The sequence below is a fragment of the Pteropus alecto genome, unplaced genomic scaffold, assembly GCF_000325575.1.
Source record: "Pteropus alecto unplaced genomic scaffold, ASM32557v1 scaffold61, whole genome shotgun sequence".
In the NCBI taxonomy this organism is placed as follows: domain Eukaryota; kingdom Metazoa; phylum Chordata; class Mammalia; order Chiroptera; family Pteropodidae; genus Pteropus; species Pteropus alecto.
Window position 1 is genome coordinate 23,436,685 of NW_006434835.1, and position 17,555 is coordinate 23,454,239.

General features: G+C 37.2%; 2 pseudogenes; both read right to left on the minus strand.

The window, feature by feature from the left end:
- Positions 1-5,104: 5,104 nt before the first annotated feature.
- Positions 5,105-5,223, minus strand: LOC112478551 (annotated as a pseudogene).
- A 7,151-nt stretch (positions 5,224-12,374) lies between these two features.
- LOC112478607 lies at positions 12,375-12,493 on the minus strand (annotated as a pseudogene).
- Between the last annotated feature and the right edge of the window lie 5,062 nt (positions 12,494-17,555).

Below are 17,555 nucleotides of genomic sequence, written 5' to 3' on the forward strand. Positions count from 1 at the left end.
TCTCACACATGTGTATAAAATCAAGGTGTTTACCTTAAACTTACACAATGTTATATGTCAATTATATCTCAATGTAGCTGAAAAAAATAATTTTTATTTTTTTGCTTTTCATTCACCAAGGTAATACATGCTTATTACAGAAAAGATGAAAAATATAGAAATGTAAAAAGAAGAAAACACTAATCCCAGAAATGACTACTATTAACATTTTCTACATTTCATTCTGGATTTCTTTCTGTAGTATATACATACATCAATTTTACATAATTATTATTCTTTACATGTTTTGTTTTATAACCTTGATTTTGTAATTAAAATATTTATGTGAACATTATTTCATGTTCTTAAAATGATTTGAAAACATAGCTTTAATTGGATGATTGATAGTTCATTGTAGGCATATACCAAAATTTATTTAACCCTTTTCCCACTGTTGGACACTGTCTTTCCAACATGTCTCTCTTATAAGTAATATCTGATGAAAACTTTTGCATATAAACCTTTGTCTACGTCTCTGATATTTCCTTGACAACAATGTTTCTGTGTAAGAGGGTGGTGGATGGATAGCAAGGATTAATCCCCGTTGGAAGCAGCTGAGCAACGGAAACGCCCTTTGCAGGGGCCTCCTGCTGCCAGTAGGTGTCATCTTTGCCTCACAATTTCTCCTCTTACCTATTTTTTTCCTAAGGAAGGTTTTTGAAAGCCAGGAACAGAAGAAATTGGTAAGTCAGTGCAGTTCAACTCCCAGTATTAAGGTCTCCCACAAGAGACACAGATCAACAGTGCCTGAGGGCTGCAGGCTTGGTTATTTTGCTTTCTCTGTTGGGTTGATTTCGTTTAACCCAGCAGCATGTTTGCTGCTGACCTGATTCTGAGAAAAAGCATTCAATCTGGATTATTGGCAAAACTCCATCCTTTCAGACTCTCTAGGAAAAAGAAACACACACAAAAGTGTAAAAAAATAAAAAGCTACTGCTTTTTGAGTGCTTTCTCAGAGCACGGAGTAATTAAAAATTCACAATTTTAAAAGATAAGATTATCATTAACATCCTTTTCTAGATAAGGAAGCTGAGGCTCAGAGATGCTAACTTAGCCAAAGGACCACAACTAATTAATGGCCTAAGGCAGCATTCAAACCCAGGTACATTTATCTCCAAAGCCTGTGATTTTTTTAAAACAATATTCTGTGTTTGTTAAAACACAGATTCTAGGCCCTACCCCAGGCTTATTGGACCAGAATATCCAGGCAGAGGGTCCTAGAATTTGCATTTAAATGACTTTCCTGAGAGATTTGTTTGTGCATTAAAGGGAGACTCCAATTTCATTTCTTCTACGACCAACTGAACTAACTAGAGGTCATGACTGGAGAGGCCGGGCTGATGTTGGGCAGTCTGTCTTGAGTCACTTGACTAGTTTTCATTTTATGTCAGCAGCAAAGGTCTTGAAATACAGTTCTGTAGGGTTGGCTTGGCAAAGAGCATATGATATATTTTGAAATTAAGAGCTTCGTTGCCTGGGCAATCACTTTCTTTTCTTTTGCTAAAAAAAAAAAAAAAGAGTCTCTGAAACTCTTTTCATTCCTGTGCAGAGCACCAGTGTTTACTGACTGACCCTGTGCTTCCAAATCGGACAGATCTGCTACTGATGGTCTGTCTAATCCAAGCCAGGCTACTTAAGCTCAATATCTCAGTATCTTCCTCTGAAAAATGGGCATAATTACACCCACTTCATAGTGTTGAAGTGAATATTAAATAAGTTAATAACAGTAACAGGGCAAATATCCAGCACTTGCCTCTTAATAGGTGTTTAGGAAATGATAGGAAAAAATTATTTAATTGAATAACGAGGATGAGAATAAAGAAAGTTATTTTAAACATAGATAACAGGATGTTTTTGTTCATTAAACTTTTAGAGTCCTGAAAGTTTTGTTTGCAAGGGAGTGAATGGGTAAGTGGGGATACTATTCACTGGTGCCCCCTACATAGCCACGCTGGCTCTCCACAGCTGCTTTCTGGTCTGTTTGGTGTGTGCACCATTCTGATTGATGGCATTTCAGTTGTTAAACCTTTTAAACACCATCCCTGGGAATGACCGCTTAAATAAATCATTGCTGTAAGTAGTGAGGAAGAAGAGTCAGCATAGATGAATTTTTGAAAAAAATTGATGGTAAAACAAAGGTTATATAGTAGTTTGATGAGAGAGCAAGGTTAATTAATTTTATTTTTTAATTTTATTAATATTTTTAATTTTACTTTAACAATTTATGATCTGGATGTATTTATTGTCCAGCGGAAGGGCTTGAGGCCCTGCTGTGGGCAGGATCTGGCACATCTGCACCGGGTTAATGCTGGAAGGGAGCCAGGTGTTCCTGTTTGGAAAATTATTTTACTCCTTTCTCAGAGTGTCCTCCAGGCTCTTAGTCAGGGAAACTGGGATTAGTGCCCTAACTCATGGATGCTTTCTTAGATGAATTCATCCTGGCCATCTGGCAAGCAAGGATATGGCTGTTTTCTCTTGATGGGGACCATGGCACTTGGGCATGCACAAACCTACCACAGCCAAAGGCAAGTAAATTGGGAAAGGCTGGGCCATTCTTGATTTCCTTTATTTTTTTTTCTATCCTTTAGTGGCCAACTAACCTAGTTTACTTGTTTTAATAATATTTTTACTAGCATAATTTTATCTAAGGTTTTATGCTCCTGAGTTAATAGAATTCATTTAAAAATTACATTTATTTCCTTCTAGCAACTTTAGGTTTAGTTTGTTCTTCTTTTTCTAGTTCTTTGAGGTTTAAAGTGAGGTGGCTTGAGATCTTTCTTTTTTCTTAATGTAAGCTTTAATCACTATAAACTTCTACCTCTGGACTGCTCTTGCTTGATCCCATAAGTTTTGGTATGTTGTGTTTTATTGTCACTTGAATCAAGATATGGTTTGATTTCTCTGTTGATTTCTTCTTTGATCCATTTGATTTTTCAGGGACATATTATTTAATCTCCACATATTTGTGAATTTTATAGTTTTCTTCTTAGAATTAATTTCTAGTTTCATACCGTTAGTAGTGTCTGGACTTCTCTTAGAGGGAATTGCTCTGTGTGTAGCTATATATTTGATGCGTCCATGGACAGAGGTAAATTCAGGAGCCTCCTATATTATCATCTTGGTCCCCATTAACTTCTGAATCTATCTTATTATTTTCTATAATAAAATTAATACATTGCAATTTGAGAATTTTTTGAAGATTAAAAAGTGGAGAAAAAATTACTCCAAGTATTATCATCTAGAGAAAATGACGGTTAATAGTTTGGTGTATTTCTTGCCAGCCTCCTTTCTTTGCATTGTTAACATAGTTGTGATTATAATAAATACACAAAATTTCTTCCTGCCTTATCAACTTCATTATAGTATAGACATTTTCCATGTTCCAGCAAGTTCTATATACACATTTTAATGGCTGCACAGTATTTCACCATGTGAATGTGTGATAATTTACGTAACCCCTCACTGTTTTTGTCATCCAACAAAGTTGTGAACACTGTCAAGGACATCTTTGTGTGGTGTGGATGAGGTAATTAGAGAACTTAATGGCAATATATACATCTATGTTGAGAGGCAATATCCTCTAAGATGATACCAGCATAGGAGTGGAGCCCATGTATGGAAGTCTAGTCCCTTAGCCCTTAAAGAGTTAGTGTGTCTCACAGGGCTCTCATCATCCCTGGGAAGGGTCTGAGGATGGATTATGGTGGGAGACAGCAGAAGGACACTAAGGACTGTTTACTAGTTAACATTGCCTTACAGTTTACCTTGGGGCCACACAAAACTGCAATGTGTCTTGTGGCTCTTGCACTCAAAAGGTTGCAGGTGAGATTTCACTGGCTCTCAATTTCTTCGATGCCTCTTTAGAGAGAAGCTATTATTTGTCCCTTTCATAGTGAATTATATTGGATTGATGAAAGAATTTGAGGAAGACAAATAAATGGAAAGATACTCATGTTTATGGATCAGAAGAGTTAATATTGTTGAAATGTTTATACTACTCAAAGCCATCTATAGATTCAATGCAATTCCTATCAAAATTTCAATGACATTTTTTTATAGAAATAGAAAAAACAATCCAAAAATTTGTACAGAACCACGAAAGACCCCCAAATGGCCAAAGCAATAATGAGAAAGAAGAACAAAGCTGGAAGTATTGCACTTCTTGATTACAAGCTATGTTACAAAGCTATAGAAATCAAAACAGTATGACACTGTCATAAAAACAGATGCGTAGACCAATAGAACAGAATCAAGAGCCCAGAAAAAAAACACGTGCATATATGATCAACTAGTATTTGACCAGGGAATCAGGAATACTCAGTGAAGAAAGGATGGTGTCTTTATAAATAATGTAGAGAAAACTGGGTAGTCTCATGCAAAAGAATATAATTGGACCCCTATATTTGGCCACTCACAAAAATTAACTTGAAATAGATTAAGGACTTAAATGTAAGACTTGAACTGTAAAAATCCTGGAACAGGAAGCACATTAACATTGCAGCATTATTCACAATAGCCAAGACATGGAAACAACCTAAATGTCCATTGAAGGATGATGGATAAAGAAGATATGAGATTATATATATATATTCATCTAGAAAAAAGAAGGCAATCCTGTCATTTGCGATGGATGACATGATAGACATAGAGGGCATCTTGCTAAGTGAAGTAAGCCAGATAGAAAAAGACAAATAATGTATGATCTCACTTATATGTGGAATCTAAAACTATTGAACTCATAGAAACAGAAAGTAGAATGGTGATTTCCAGGGGCTGAGGGGTGAGGGAAATGGGGAGATGTTGGTTCAAGGGTACCAACTTCCAATTATAAGATGAATATATTCTGGGGATTTAATGTACAGAATTGTGACTATAGTTGACAATACTGTATTGTATACCTAAAAGGTGAAATGAAATTAGAGCTTTAATATTCTTACTATGACAACAACCACAACAAAACAGTAATTATATGAGATGAAGGAAGTGTTAACTAACCTTACTGTGGTAAACATTTCACAATCTGTATGTGTATGAAATCACATTGTATATATATATATATTTTTTACACCTACAGCACCTGGTATTTCTAGGTGGTCTCCCATCCATGTACTAACCAGGCCTGACCCTGCTTAGCTTCCAAGATCAGACGAGATCGGGCACGTTCAAGGTGGCATGACTATAGACTCATTGTATACTTTAAACTTATACATTATCTATCAGTTATATCTCAGTAAAGCTGGAAAAAACAAAACACCGTAGACACACTCACAGACACACACACACACCGAGTGAAGTGTCTTGGTGTGTCGCTGAGACTACCCTAAAGTCTGAATGACTGCTGCAGTTTCTCCTTCACTCTGAGGATAAACTTTCGGAGTTATTCTGAGAAACCACCACTAGAGGATGCTCGAGAATCAAGGAAGCTGGAGCAAAACTTGGGATTTCTGTTCTTCGTTTATCTGTGCTTTGCAGGTTTCTTTTGTTCTAAATCCATTGAAAATCGAGGGCGAATGTTCGTTTCTCAGATCCCATTAGCTCCCCCATGTGAAAAAAGGGTGATCATGCCCTTTGTTTGACTCAATGAAATAGACTGAAGGAAATGGCAAACCAGACGTGCCGTGATAAGGGTAAATTATACGTGTAACGCTTGATAATTTTCAGGGAGACATGAACACTGTTTCACCTTCCTGTATTTCACCAGAGGATGGTGATAATGGCCATACAACTGGTTAGCATTTATTGTGTTTTTACTTGGCACCAGGCACCAACCTAATGACTTTATATTCTTTATCACATTTAATTCCTACGTATGTTGTCTCAGTTCATTGACACAATGTTATTATCCCCATTTTTCAGTTTCAGAGGAAACCAAAGCATAGAGAGATTATCCACCAGTAAGTGACTGGGCTGAGGTTTAAACTCCAGGTTTCTGACCTCAGAGCTGCACATTTAACACCTTAACTATAGTGAGGTTGAATTATAAACTATGCTTTCTTGTCATTATTGCAACTTGACAAATGAAGATCCATCTGACATGGGTTAGACCAGTTAAGGGACTTGTTCTGGGTCCCAGCTGGCTCGAGGAGCAGCCTGGACTAGCTGTTCCTTCTCTTGGTCCAGAGTGTTTTCTTTCCTTATCTTGCAAGCTCAGCATTTGCAAAAGGCCATGAGGAAGAGGAAGAGGTGGGCCTCATTGGTGGGGACACATTGAGGGGATCTTAACACAAAGGAAACAGTAGAAGGCTGCCAGGTGGCAGACTCTGCTACCACCAGACTCTTTGGGGCTGTTGGCCACCTTGATTCTGACTTGGGTCATGGGGTTGATTGGAGATTGCCTATCTTTTGGGTGCTGGGTGGATGGGGGCAGCTTGAAAAAGAAAAAAACAAAACAAAACAAAACACTATGTAACCTTCTGAGTCATCCTGGCTTTGGAAGTGCTTGGTCAGCTCTGTCAACAGTAGGTGGCAGCAATCCCTTCCTGGAAGGGACAGGTGCTTTGGATTCTTCTCCGCCACTCTTGCTTAGTTTTGTCCATGGCAGTATCGGAACACAAAACTAAATGATCTCACAATCTTATTCCTGTGCTTATATAGATTTGTTTTTTCCTCTGTCCAGGCTTCTATCCCTTAGCCACTTTTCTTCAAAAGAGAGGTTCACAGCTGTCATTCACACAATTTTGATAGTTACTTGCACCCCAGCCCATCCTTATCATCATCAGCAACTGCCTTTGCATGGAAACTTCACCCTCATAGTAATCCAGGACTTACAGCTTGGCATGGCTGTGGAGGTCTCCTCCTGCTGTGGGGGAAGACACCGTGCCCAGGAGTTTCTCTCTGCAATATACAGTGCTGGCTCACAGGGACAGATGCCACATTTACCTCTCCAGGAGAGGATGAGGTGCCATACCAGCTAGTTGAAATCCTCAAGAATTGTGGATAAATGAGTGCTCTCTGATAGAGAGGAGAAGGTTCTGGGGGGACAAGAGAGAGCCCCGGTATTTCTATGCAATAAGACATGCTATATGTGATGAATGAGAACACCAGACTCTAAATCTTCCTTCCTTCTTAGCATCTCTCCTTCTTTGCTTTTTTTTCCAATAGCCTTGTAGGCACACAGGCATATATTTCGGTTGGAGTCAACAGTTTTGACTATCCCTTGCAGTAAGCTAGGCTAAAAAAATATTGGACTGTGAATTGGTAGTAAAGCTAGAATTGGAACAGAGCTGACTCAACTGATAAATGAACCCTCTGGCTGCCAGTTTCCTTTTCTGAAAATTAGAAATTTGGACAAGAAGAACTTTTAGAAGTTTTAAGATTCTCATTAATTGTAACATTTTATTTTTGGAAAAAATTGAGAATTTCAAATTGACATTTTTGGGGAAGACAGTGATAAAAATCTTTTAAAACAGTGTGGAGAAGGGTGTTGGGTGGGTCTTTAATCTCCTGGATTGTCATGGAGGCAAAGAGTGAGACTCTTGTCAGGGCCACCTACGTGGTGTGACCCACCAGAGGGTTTCCAAACTGAATCCACATAGGATAGTCTTCAGACTTGTGTAGTAATTGCACAAAGCTGACATTTATAACCTACTGGGGTTTGCTTATGTGTCTTAAACACTCTTAAGACAAATAAATTGTCCCAGTGGTCTACATTTGGTGGCCCCCCTTTTTTCATCCCAGTGTACAGAGCTGTACTGAGCTGGCTGCTGGCTCTTGGGACAAATATAATGGTCCAATTGTCCCCTCATGCCAGGGGGTGGGATCTGGAGCACACCCAGAGCCCTGTGGGAACCCACAGAAGGGAGGTGGCTATTTGGACATTTAGTCTGTAGGGGAGACAAGTTAACGATCCTGCCTGGGGCATTTCAAAGTTTATTTAATGATAAAATTGGCCCCAAATTCTCCACCGGGGCTTATAAGGTCTGTGTAGTGCAAGATGGGGTGTGAATGTAGTTAAACACACATCCTCAAGGCATTTTAGGTCGTGAGGAAATGGCAAATCCCCTCTGTAATTTGAAAATACCATTTTAAAAATCGTGCCCAAAGATTTTTTTTCTAACCCAGCTCCTGTAAAGCAGAAAAACAAAATGGTAGCTTAATCTATGACTACGCTTGTCAAAACAACGGATTAAAGAGTGAAAAATTCATCACTGGTGTCATGTGGATAAAGAAAATGCAGCTATCTGATTGAATTATATGCACGCATATTGTACTAAATTCAACCAAACTGATTCATATTGATGTAGCCTAAATGTGCCATTGGCCTGAAACTCAGTCAGTAAATTGGATGTGAAAGTCTTTAAAACAATATGCATTCCCCAAATATCAGCTTCTTAACATTATGTCTTGGGCAGGTATTGAATTTCTAGTTTTGTTATAGTTGGTGACAAACCTGAGTCAAGGTATTCGTTGCCAAGGGGATGGGGCTGTTGCTAGAAGGAGATCTCTGAATCTGAGAACAAACTCTCAGGGTTTTAATAAGCATGAATTGAGAAGAATGGAAATGTCACCTTCTGATGACAGCACCACCATTAACACCTTATAATGATGGGTCTTTCCTTTCAAGCCTATGGTGTTCTGCAGATGTTTTTTTATTAACTAAATAGTTAAGACAATGAAGAGGGCTCTGGGAAGAAAGAAAGGTGGGGGCCAGAGGCTCTTACTATTCATTTTATTTTTTGTTATTTTCTGATCTGATGAGGACAAGCGTGATGGTGAATAAGTGGTCAGGAAGAGTGCATCTCAGGGCAGAGTGAGAAAAGCGACATCTTTTGCCCTGCCTTGTGGATTCTTCCCTCGGTTAGACTCGTGCAAAAGCAAGTGTAGCCTGGCTGACTGGAATCCCAGGGCGTCTCTGCAGAGGAAATATTCACTCTGAGAAGGGAGACAGTATAGGTTGTGCCAAGGAAATCTTGTGTTAAATATGCACGTGGGGACAAACTACTTTAAAATGTGGAAAGAAATTGCTTTGAAAATATAGATTGTACTGTGAAACTAGAGGAGATTGGGCAAAGGCACGACTTGGATGTAGTTTGGGGAATAATGGAGCAGGGCAAGGCCTTCAAACAAAAGGGGGACTAGGGAGATCCATGGAAAGAATGGACAAAAAAAGGTGAGAGAAGAATGTATACCATTAAGAACGAACCCCATTTTAAACTATGGGCTTTACTTAACAATGTGCATGAATATTGGCTTATTGGTAGTAACAAATACATGCAAAAAGTTAATAGAGGGAACCGAGGAGGCAAGTATATAGAACTCTTTACTGTCTACCCAATTATTCTGTAAACCTACCCCTGCCTAAATTCTATGAGAGAGAGAGAGAGAGAGAGAGAGAGAGAAAGAGAGAGAGAGAGAGAGAGAGAGAGAGACGAAGAAGAAGAAGGAGAAAGAGAAGGAGAAACTGAGCAAAGAGCCCTTATGCTAGAGCTAATAAGTGGTGGCTCTACTTGAGTTGAAGGTAGAAAGGTGAGAAGTTTCAGAATGCACTGAGGAGAGTAGAACCTATCCTTAAAGTCAAGAGAAAACATGCACGGTCAGTCAGAATTTCCTCAGGATCAAAGAAGGTGGGAGTACAACAGTGTCAGTTGCACTCAGAGAAGAGAACTTGGACTGGCATCGAGAAGGACCTTGATCCTCCGAGACTGGCTAGGAACTAGACCCAAGGAGAAGACTAAGGGAATTTCTGATTAATAACAATAATGAACTAATAACGATCACTTATTAAGTACTTACTCTATAGGTACATGTTAAGACCTTTACAGATGATATCTAATTTACTTTTCGTAAAAAATCTACTACAGTGGGCATTATTTATTTTTTATCTCCACTTTTGGGATAAAGAAGCTGAGGCTCAGGGAGGTTGAGTAACTTATTCAGGATCATACAGGTTATAGGACCAGGGTTTGTTTGGACCTAAGTTGGCTAATGCCAGTCTGGTTCCTAGCCAGCATATTTTATTCCCTGAGAGTGGTTCTCTAAAGAGCTTTTTGCTTCAGAAGCAGTGCTTTAAAACTCTTACTTAAGATGATATCATGATATTATACTTTTAATATTTGCCTCTGTAATTAGTTTCTACCACACCACACACTTCCTTATGCTACAAAAACTTCATTTGTCTGATGACTTTTGTTTGATGTGCTGGCGAGAAACACAGAAGGCCATGCTATGCTGTTAGCGAAAAAGGCAAGGACAGCAACTCATTTTTTTTCTTATTACAAAATCAATCCCTGTTTGTTGTAACTAATTTAGAAATGATAAGCACAAAAAATATGCACATGGTTGTTATTTTTAATTTCAAAAGGGGAACAGGAATCCTTCTGAGAACTATGTGCGGTTGAGTGCACTGCAACAGATTTGCTGAATCATGCCGTGTGCCAGGCATAGGACTAGGTGCTGAGGAAGAAAAATCAATCCAGACCCAGTCCCTGTTCTAGAGAAGCTCATGATCATTACAGATATGTAAAAACAAAGAGCTCCACCTTGTGTGATAGTAAACTTGAAACTGTTTAATACCCATATTCCATCCAGTGCACACCACCTCTGACTCCAGAGAACTCACAGGACTGGAGGACCACCTCTTCTAGAAGACATTGTAATACTGAATTTCAGCTGCTGAGTCTTCATTCTGAGCCAATATCCTGTTGGTTTTCGTACACTGTGTGAAAATGGCCAGATGAGGAAATCAAAGCCGTGTGCAAAACCAAACCCACACATAGTCCCAACATCATGCAAAGCTCATACCACTTTCTTTGCTGACTCCAGTCTTAGAGAGACATAAAGAAGGAAGCTACTCAAGCACTGATGGATTCAACCTCAAGTAACTCTGGATCCAGAGTCCCTGTTCTGTGCCGGAAATGACGATGACAGGCTGGGTCCTTGGGGAGCCAACAGATGGGAGTGCAACAACCAGCTATGGCGTTCCCAGGTGAGCTGGGCTTAGCTTATCCACCATGCCTTCTAGAAAGGCCTAAATGAATTACCGCAGACTCAGGGTGACTCAAGGAGCGGTGTACTTAAGAGACATGGTGGTGTCAGTGTAAACTTTCCTTCAGAATTTACAGGGGTCACTGACTGGACAGGCGAGCTGTGTACAATTTATAATGATGCATCGAACTCCAGTCACAGGGCTGTGCAGGCAAGAAGACCTGGATGTGCACATTGTTATCAGAGACTAAGGTGGTTACTAAATCCTCCCAACTCATTATGCACAATTTGGAAGTATATTGCTCATCTCAAGTAATTTATTTGGCAATATTATGTATCCATTATGGATCAGACACATTTCTGGGCATTGCAAACATAGCAATGAACAAAAATGTAAACCATTGCACTTGTCAATTATACTTCAATAAAGTGGTTTTTTATCCCTGTGACTGTTTTGTAACTACTAATTTGTACTTCTTTATCCATTCATGGTTTTCACCGCCCCCCTTAAAAAAAACATAAGGCATTGTGGAACTTATGTGTGTATATATGTGTGTGCGAGAGAGAATTGGTTAGAACATTAGAGATCATTTCAAGTATAACCACATTATTTTGGAGATAAATAAACTGAGCCCTAGAGCAGAAAAGTGAATTCTCTTTTAGATTAGCTTTGTGGTTTCTAGCTATAGAGGTGGTGTGTGTGTGTGTGTGTGCGTGCGCGCGCACGTGTACGTGACCGCTGTGGTAGAGATGGAAGTGCTCCTCATGTGTTGGGTGATGTCTTGCGTTTGCTGAGCCAGGAAGTGACCTTGCCTTTTCAGATGTGGACCTTCTAGAGTCCTAGTATTTGAGAAATGGAGATTAGGCTATGGAGATCATGGGATCAAACTTTAAAGTTTGCTGTCATCCTCTCCCCTCTTTCTTTTGAGCTGCTAGTGCTCTGAGATTCTGTAACAAGTTCCCTTTAGGAGATGATTAGGTCTTATACCTTAAATACTTGTATAAGATTATTGTATTTTCTGTGCTGGTTCTTCCAAGGATATTTGCACTTGAGGCCTTATGTCTTCCATGGTAGAATGGAAGGCTTTGCAGCAGTGGGGTGGTTGGTAGAGTTAGATATCATGAAGATTAAGAGCATGGGCTCTGGAAACAAAACAACCGATTTTTAATTGTGCCTGTGCCATTTACTAGCTGCGAGATACTTGCCAAGTTATGTGGCCTTAACCCTGGGTTCCCTCTGAAGGGTTGCTAAAGATAAATTGAGATAACGTATGTTTAAAACATAGCATGGTGTCTGGTGCATTATGCATGATGAATTTTTTAAAAAAAAATTTAGGCGAGGCAACCCTTGGTTGACCTCACAGATTGCAAGGACTTTGTCAGGTTACAATCCCTTATTTTTTTATTTTTTATGCCTACATCACTTGGTCTTCCTAGGTAGTCTCCTATTCAAGTACTAACAAGGCCCGACCCTGCTTAGCTTCCAAGATCAGACAGGATCGAGGTTATTCAGGGTGGCATGGCCGTAGGTTGCATGACGAATTAATAGTAGAAAAAAACTATGGTTCTATCTGCCTAGAGACTGGGCTGCAGCCTGATCTTCAGCTGGCATGCACATTGGTTATTGAGTCCTGGCACCTGTATGGACTGGTTGTCGCTCATGGTCTGGAGGGTTCAGGAAAGACATGAGTCTTAACTAGAGGCTTCAAAGCGGAGTAGAATTATTTTTCCACTGAGAATCAGAAACCTACTCAAAACATCTTATTTAAGTTATTCGTTGTTTAGTGATCAATTAATTTTGAAACATACATATTAGCAAGAAATTAGACATTTCTTGTTTGAACTAATTAGCTATTCATTTAGAAGAATCTTTAAATAGAAAATATTTGGGTCACATTTTAACAAAAACCCTAAAAGTGTTAGCCATTAATTTAGTTCTTTTACTGTCTGAGAGTTTCAGGAAAAGAGAAGAACCTTGCTTGATTTATCATTTTATATATTTTAGTCAAGACTAAAAACGGGCTTTTGATATGAATATCGGTCTCTTTAAAATTTCTAGTGCAGATGATTTTCATGAGGAATTTATTTTCTCAATTTTATCCATTAGTTGTAAAACAAAAATATTTAAATAGTGAATGGGTTTCTGAACTCAGTAAACCTATTAAGCTGTTAAGACTATGACAATGACATTGAAGTTAAAAATATAACTGTTGCAACACAAAGTGAATCTTGTCCTCTGGGGAGCTCACAGCTGTTTTATTTCGAGTTTACTGAGGTTTCAAACATTCCATTGAAGTCAATTTAAATTGCCCTATTTATTTTCCTAAATATACACGTTTGCATTTTGTCTTTGTGGTTGTTGTCAGTGTTAAAATTCATAGCTGATTTCTTTGCCAGCATCAGAGAAGACCTTAGTTCTGTGTCTTTGAGGTAACTAATAGTTGAGCTCACAGTTGTGGTGTTAATGGACTAACACTGCAATTAAGAGGCAGAAATTTTCAGAATGGATAAAAAGGCAAGACCCAACTCTGTATGACTAGGAGAGATGCACTTGAAATATAAAGATATAGATAGATGACAGTAAGTGGATGGGACAAGGTGTGCCATAAAAACAGCATATAAAGACTGAGGTGGTTGTATTAATATCAGATAAAATAGACTTCAAGAAAAAAAAATATTGCCAGAAGTAAAAAAGAATGATAAGTGAAACAAAACCAACATAAGTGTGTATGTGCATAAATACAGCCTCAAAATATATGAAGCAAAAATTGACATAATTATAAGGAGATTATTCTAGAATTTTGGTAGGAAATTTTATTAACTGTCTCTCAGGAATTTATAGAATAACTAGCCAAAAATCAGTAAAGACATAATAAGTCTGAACACATTGTCAACTTTCTTGACCTAATTAATAATTATGGAATCCCCCCAACTCAATAACTGGAAAATAAACATTCATTTTAGTGTGCAATACACATTAGTTTTATTGTACATGGTATAGCTACCAGTATATACAATATTGGGGCCACACAACAAACCTTAATAAATTTACATGTACTGAAATAATACAGATATGTTCTCTGACTACAATGACATCAATTAGAAACCAATAACATCAAGATATTTGGGTAAAACCCAAATATTTTGCAATTAAGGAATAGAAGATATTTTTAACTCAGCAATAACAGAAGTAAAATATATCAAAATTTGTAAGATATAGCTAAAGAAGTGCTTAGAGGGAAATTTGTGGCTTGAAATGTTTATAAAAGAAAAGAAAAAAGAACAATGACCTAAGATACCAACCCAGGACACTAGAAAAAGAAAAGGAAAGTAAAGCCAAGGTATGTGAAAGGAAGAAAATAATAAAGATGAAGGCAAATATCAAAGAAAATGAAAGATATGATTCAAAAGCAGGTCCTTGGAAAAGATCAACAAAATAGATAAATTCCTAGTTAAACTGATGAATAAAAAGAGCCTAAATAACTCACATTGGAAAGAGGAGTTACCACTACAGATCTTGCAGCTATAAAAAAAAACAATAAGAATATATGACAAATATATGCCAAAAAATGAGATAACTTAGATGAAATAGACGAATTCCTTGAAAAATTCATATAAAATTAAACAGTAAATCTAAATAGTCTCATTATCAATTGATTTTCAACAAATGGTGTTCGAGTAACTGATCTCCATATGGAAAGAGAAAATGTCAGCCCTTACTCAAAATTAAAAGCCAATACTATAAAAATTTTTAAAGAAAATGTGGGAGAAAACTTTATGTAATAGGGTTGGCAAGAATTTCTTAGATGCAACATATGAAGAACAAACTACAAAAGAACATCAACAAAAATAAATTGGATTTCACTAAAATGAAAGACTTCTGCTCATCCAGAGACATCATCAAGAACATAAAAATGCAGGCCATGGAGTAAAAGGAGTAGAAGGAAATATTTGCAATGCATATATCTGACAAAGAACTCAATTCCAGAATATATACAGAATTCTGCTTACAACTGAATAAGACATACAACTCAGTTTTTAAATGAGCAAAAGATTTGCACATATAAATATAAAATGGTTCAACTATTTTAGAAGAGTATGGCAGTATTTTAAAAAGTTAAACATATACTTACCATACAAACCAGAATACCTCTCTTAGGCATTTACTTGAGAGAAATAAAAACTTTTCTTACAAAAAAAATTTGTATACAAATATTCATAGCATCATTACTCATGATAGTCCAAAGCTGAGAACCCAAATATACATCAGTATTTGCTAATTGGACAAACAAAACGTGATATGTCAATGTGATAAAAAAATTGCTCAACGATTAAAAAGTATGATAGATGTAGTAACATGGATGAATTTTCAAGTCATTATGCTGAGTGAAAGAAGTCAGACATATAGCACATACTGTATGATTACATATATATAAAATTCTAGAAAATGTAAGCAAATCTAAAGTAACAAAAGTACATCAGTGGAGCCTGGGATGAAGAGAAGGAAGAATCTTTTGAGGGTGATGGAAATGTTTTGTATTTTGATCATAGTGGTGGTTTCATGTGTGTGTGTATATATACATACAGTTGTCAAAAGTCATCAGTTTTCGAGTTTAAATAGATGCAGTTTTATAGTATTTTTAATTATACTTCAATAGGTTGATTTAAACAAAGAAATCTTTCAAAGCAAGGAAAAGCAGATATTGACAGAGTGCGATTGGTAGTTCAGTTAATTTATAAAAGAGTAAAAGGGTGAGTCTCTACTATAGTCTTTTAAATAATATTTTGTTTTCATTTTATATCATTGATACTGTGGAGCCCATGTTAGCATAGATAAACTAATGAATTAAAGTAATGAATTACCACTTCTACCAACATTGTAAGAGAAACCCCAGTGTTAATTTAAAAACTCCAGAGTGGAAAAACAGAAAATACATTGGTGTTTAAAACCAATTGACTTTTTATGTATTGAAAATAAAGGTTAAATACCCTGCAATGGATTATTTGCAGAGAAATGTTTCTAAATAGTATTCGAAAACCTTCTCTCTGTCTTTAAAAAAACTCCACAAAATCATAAAACTAAATTCTTTAATTAAAAAAATAAAATGTAAGAATTTAAACATTGGGTCACGATAACAGTTTTTGTTTATTCTTGATACCAGAATAGTTAAATTTAGTCTCTAGCTACATAAATATTTAGGCCCTAATTCAAATATGATGCAAATTTTAAATTCTGTTTCTTGAGAAATCATATTTTATGTTACATAATTAACTTAAAATAAATTAAGCATTTTATGGGACTTGTTAAATGGTGAAGAGATGGATGTTTTCCTTGATTTATTAATAATATTAAATATAGCAAAATATTTTAATACAACTTTAGTAATATAACTGATCTAAATGAAATATGTGTCATAAAGATTTTGGCTGGCTTTTGTCCCTGGTTCCTGGGAGGTAAACTCTAAGCCTTTAAAATTTCCAGAGTGTTAGGACTGTCTTTTCTTTTTTGTGGTTGGACAGTCAGATGATACCTTGCAGTTTATGCTAATGAAATGACTCAAGATGGGGCTGGTCACTCAGAAAGACCAACTATAAGATTAGAGGATTGGGGATTTGAGCCACATGATACCATCCCAACTTCCGTATCAGTCCAACTTTTGGGGATGGGAGGAGGGCTGGGGATTGAGTTACATGGCCAATGACTCAATCAATCAAGCCTATGTAATGAAACACCAATAAAAACTCTGGACACTAAACTCAGGCAATCGTTCTGGTTGGCAGTATGCTTTGAGTATTGTCATACTTCAATGCTAGGAGGGTAACACATCCTTGAGGATGATAGAAGCTTTACTTTTGGAACCCTTCCATATATATCCCTGTGCATATCTTCCTTTGGCTGGTTCTAATATCTACCCTTTTACTACAATAAAATTGTAAGTATAGTGGATTATCAAACCTGAGAGAGTCTGTGGGGATCCTCAAATTTATAGCCAGCTGTTCTGAAATGAGAGTGGCTTTGGGGAATCCCAAACTTATGCTGGTGTCTCAAGCAAGGGCGGTATTCTGGAAAACTGTGTTCTTAGATTTTTTAGTTTGGAAAATTGATTGCAAATATTTTAACTTTAAATATTTCACATAAAATACAAAAATTGTATGATGACTTTTAAGAATTCATGAGGGAGTCTCTGAGATGATATACTCATTATTGATGATATATTTCGTCATTATATATGAAAAAGGTGAAAAGGGTTTGAAAGTGAAATTTTATGCAGTGGGCAAGTGTAACCTCTACCCTCAGTTCGTAACACAAATATGCTGCTATTTCCTCTTGGATGGCTTTTTCTGGGGTAGATATTCATGTTATATCATGACTGTGGTGACCCTGTGCCATTTTAACTTATTTCTCTCTTCCTTTTTTTGTAACAGGCTCTGATTTCTGTTCAGAATTCACCCCTTGTCACCTCTCCAGCCCCCCCATCCCATACATATCTCCGTTTCTGGGACAGATGACCCTGACCAACTTCAGATCTGGAGTGTGCCCTTTTTGGTTTAAACCAAATTGTGACATTCTTTTCCCTTGATCACAATGTGAC